We start from the raw sequence: 5,147 nt of genomic DNA, 5'->3' as shown, positions 1-5,147 counted from the left end.
ATGAGTTATTCACCGCATGCATTCAATTAATGAGTTTTCTACAGATTAATTATTACAATTATGTCCATCTTCTTTTAGTAATTCTTTATCATCTGTAATAAATTTATCATCATGTAACCTAACACTATCTTCTTATGGAAATGGCTTATATGGTTTGGGTAAAGGATGATGAAGGTGCACACGAAATATCATAAAGTGTGGATTTGAGTGAGGAGGTAAAGGCCAGTCCAGAAATGAAGTGCTCTAAAGGTTTTTGGGTAATGTCGATTATACTCGAAGGACCAGTGTGCCTTTAAGATAGCTAGGATGTTGACCAAGCTACTCCAAAATATTATTCTTATACTTATTATCCCATGTTTTCATTTTGAATCACAACAAAGATCAAATCCCTTTGCTTACAAACATACACACTGTGATGGTTGAATCCCAAATTTTACGGAATATAGCATGCTGAAGGTTGAAAAATATGGACAGAGAAACAAAGGCACTCATAATGATAACAACTCATGCCAAAATTATTTTATTAGAGAGAAATCTATACTTGTGTTTGATAGTTACAAATCCATAAACAAACTAATGATCAAAACTGACTCAATAACAAGAAATAACTAGTCACATATGTAACCATGTAAGTAAACTCAGGATTAAATTCTAACCCTCCCCCTTAATCTTGAGGGTTACATTCTTTTGATACCTAAATTTTGACGATGTTAATGTCTTTTATTTATTTTCTTACAAAATTTTTTAACATCCTCAATTAAAAATCCATGTAATAAAATTAATAAAGAAAAAAAAAAAGTCTAAGATCATGGGACATGTATTCCAAGATGGATGTTGGGAAAAAACATAGTAATGGACTTCCCTGTTTGTGATTTAGTTTAAGTTCCAAATAATATCCCTCGAGATATCAGTTGGACAAGCATGAGGTTTAGCATGAAAAGAAAAAAACCATGCTATTAAAAGTGATGAGGTTTATACAATTAGTGGAAAAGGTTAGTAAAATTGATAAGAAAATGATAAGAGAGTGGCAAAGATGTGCCCATTCATTCAATTTCCATAGAGTAAATGAATTTAGAGTCGTAGGACAACATAGGCAATGACAACATTATGGGCAACAGGGCATGGAACAAATGGTGAGGTTGTTCGACCGGAACTCGTGGTTGTATTCACTATAGTTTCTTGAAGATCGAGAACCTACCGAGCATGTGTTCGAGCTTGGCCATTTCCATAGAATTATCCACAAAATAGCTAATTCCCACTCTTTCACTGAACAACAAATTCATAATGGGATGGAACGGGTTGAAATTGTTGGAGGATAAATTTCAGGCAAATTCATCCATTTTTTTAATGAGTTGGTTCACCATAATTTCGCTTCAAGCTTTTCAAATTCAAGTAATCCATTCATCTAAAAGATATATAATTGAGAATGACTAATTTATTGATAAAATAACATTTTTTTTCCGGAGATGTTGTTTTTGTTTTGTGGCGAAGTTTATCACCATGGGGTGCACTGGTACTACTTGTGAAAAATAAGGATGGTACTCTCAAGTTGTTTATTGATCACAAAAAATTAAACAAAGTGACCATCAAGAACAAGTATCTATTACCAAGGATTGATAACTTGTTCGATCAGTTGAAGGGAGAAACAATGTTCGTGAAGATTGATCTGAGATCCGAATATCATCAAGTACACATTAAAGAAGAGGACATCTACAACACAACTTTCTGAACCATGTATGGCCATTATGAATTTGTTGTAGTTCCATTTGGTTTAAGTATTTTCTTCATCTACCTGTATGTGTTTCATGCATAGTGTGTTGTGTCCATATTTAGACAAATTTGTTATGATGTTCATTGATGATATATTGGTCTATTCAACAAATGAAGAAGAGCATGTCGAGCATTTAGCAGCAGTGTTGATACTATTGCAGGAGCATCAGTTGTATGCTAAGTTCAAAAAGTTCAATTTCTTTCAGACTAAGGCGCTACTTAGGACATGTGGTTTTCAAGGATGGCATAACAGTGGACCCAGAAAAGGTAAGAGCTATCATGGAGTGGGCATCTCCTAGGAATTTAGATGAGGTGAGATCTTTCATGGAGTTAGCAGGTTATTATAGGAGGTTCATCACGAATTTCTTGCAAATTTCTTATCATATCACCTCATTGTAGAGGAAAGGTAAGAAATTTGAATGGAAAGAGGAGTGTGCGACTAGTTTTGAGAAGCTCAAGCAGTTGTTGACACACACACTGGTGTTAAAGATTGAAAATTCAGAAAAAGAGTTTGTAGTGTGTACACTTGCTTTGAAGAGAGGACTTGGTGGAGTCCTTATGCATGATGGGCAAGTGGTATGCTATGAGTCACAGAAACTAAATGAAGATGAGAAGAACTACCCAACACATGATCTTGAGTTAGCAACAATCATACATGCATTGAAGATTTCAAGGCACTATATTCTGAGGAGGTTTGTATTGATGAGTGATGACAGTGGGTTGCGGTATCTATTTGACCAACCAAATTTGAATAGAAAGTAGGCTCAGTGGTTGGCCACAATCAGTGAGCTCAACTTCGAGATCAGGTATATCAAAGGTAAGGAGAACAGGTTCACAGATTCTCTTAACATGTGGATATAACTAATTCACATAGTAGTTATGCGCTCCTACAAGGCAAATTTACAAGATAGGATCTTGCAGGCAGGTCGAAAGGATATCAGGCATATGGAGATTGTACACAAGTTGCAACAGAGTCCAGGTAGCGGTATAGGTACATGTACAGGTAGTGGTATAGGTATAGGTACATGTAGTCGTACATGTAAAGGTAAAGATGCAGGTGCACGGGATGTGGACAATCGTCTCATGAAAGATGGATTGGTTAGATTTAGGGACAAAATATATGTGCCAGATAACAGTGAGCTCAAGAAGGTGATCTTGAGGGAGTTTCATGCAAAACCATATTCACGACACCGAGGTTATGAGAAGACACTAATAGCAGTGAAGAAATTCTATTATTGATTGGATTTGAAGAGAGTTGTAGCAGAGTTTACAGCTAGGTAATTCGATTTTCAGTAGGTGATGGCAAAGTGTAGGAATCCAGGTGGATTGCTACAGTCGATTATGATTCTAGAGTGGAAATGGGAGGTCATTTCCATGGACTTTATTACAAGTTTTACGAGGATAGTGAGACAACGTGATTCCATCATGGTAGTGGTGGACAGGTTGACAAAGGTAGCACAATTCATTCCAGTGAAGTCTACATTCTTAGCAAGTGATGTAGCACATGTCTTGATCAGGGACGTGGTTAGATTGCATGAATTTCTAAAAATGATTGTGTCATACAGGAATGCGAAGTTCACCTCCAAGTCTTGGAAGGAGTTATTTGCAAGTTTGGGAACAAAGTTGACCTTCAGTACAACTTATCATTTGCAGATAGATGGATAGATAGCGAGGGTCAATAGGATATTGGAGGACATGTTGAAGATATATGTGATACATCATCACCAACAAAAGTGGGAAGATTACCCTCAACTAGTAGAGTTTTCTTATAACAATGGGTATCAAGAATCCTTGAGGATGAGTCCGTTTGAGGCATTGTTTCGGTTAAGTTGTAATACTACCATCAGTTGGAGTGATCTGGTGAATAGGGCGTTGATTGGACCAGACATGTTGCTAGACATGGAGCAGGAAATGCAGGTAATAAAGAAGAATTTGAAAGCAAAATAGGATAGGAAGATTAGAATAGGTCTTTCATGGAGTTCTAGGTTTGGGAATAGGTGTAGCTGCACATAAAAATGAAGATGAGCTCCTTGTGGATTGGACCATGTGTAAAGATGGAACCCTAGTTTTGTCGACCTTTCAGGATTATTCATAGGATTGGGCCATTATCTTGTTGACTTTCATTGCCTCCGACTGTGAAATTCCATGATGCTTTCCATGTGTCATTACTTAAGAAGTATTTTAAAGATGTTGATCATGTGATTGACTGGTCTATATTGTAGGTGGAATGAGATAGAGAATTCCAGCCAGAACCCTAGTTTATTTCGTAGAGAAAGATTCTCATACTCCAGAACCATTCAATCGAGCAAGTTAAAGTGCAGTGGAAGCACTTTGGGCCCGCTGAAGCTACATGGGAGATGGCAGATCAAATCTAGGCTATGTATACATCCTTATTTGTTGGTTGGGTGAATGTTTTGGTATTTGTATTTGATATGTGTTTTTCATACATGTTTTATTGATGTTTGCTATATGTACATATGTATATGGATGTAAATATCACCATAAGCTATGTTATAAAGCTCCAATAAGTGGTATGGGTCTCATGTCATTATGATCTTATACTTTTTATGTTATCATATTGGTTTCATTCTCAGGAGGATGAGCATTGTAAATACTTCAACGAAGTAAGTTATAAAGCTCCATGGGTAGTATGTTTGGCTTACAATGGCCTTGTTGGTTGTAGGTTTTGTTGAACACCTAGGACAATATTCCCGCAAGCGAGAGTGTTCTGTAACAACCCTCATGAAAATTCCATTTAATAAAAGTTAACAAGGGAAAAATAATAGCCACGTTTTATGAGACAATTATTCCAAGTTGAATGTTCGAAAAAAAATAGTGATGGAGATCACTAGTGATTGATTAATTTCTAAGGAAATTGGCAAAGGAAATGAAAAAGGCTTTGGAAAGGTGAAGTGGAATTTTGGCACATTTATTTATGAAAATAATGGAAATTAGGAGAAAATGTAGGTGAAAGATCATAGGTTTCATGTGAGGAGAAAAATGAAAGAAAATAATGGAAAATGACGAAAATAGAGACCTCATTAATATAAAGGCTTTTGAGGATCAGTTCGCAGACTTTTGTTAGTCCAGTTTTAGATCTCTCTCTCTATTCTCTCTCTCTCATACTCTTGGAAACTTAGATTTTTCTTGGAGCACTCTTGGAGGAGTGTGGCATACTTGGAGTTTCGGAGAAAGAAGGAAAATGAAGAGTAGGAAAGCGCAATAGGGCATCGACATCAACAACTATAGCGGGTTTTTCTTTCAAGTATCTAGTTGCATGTATGTTTTCCTTGCTAGTTTTTCCATGCATGGAATATGCATATGGTTTATTGGTCATTATCTGTCATTCGCATGGATGATTTCCTTGATTGACAATG

This window comes from Pinus tabuliformis, chromosome 2_2 (genome assembly GCF_031772625.1).
Source record: "Pinus tabuliformis cultivar Carrire ecotype Pingquan chromosome 2_2, CPIR1, whole genome shotgun sequence".
Classification (NCBI taxonomy): Eukaryota; Viridiplantae; Streptophyta; class Pinopsida; order Pinales; family Pinaceae; genus Pinus; species Pinus tabuliformis.
This window is presented reverse-complemented; position numbering follows the sequence as displayed.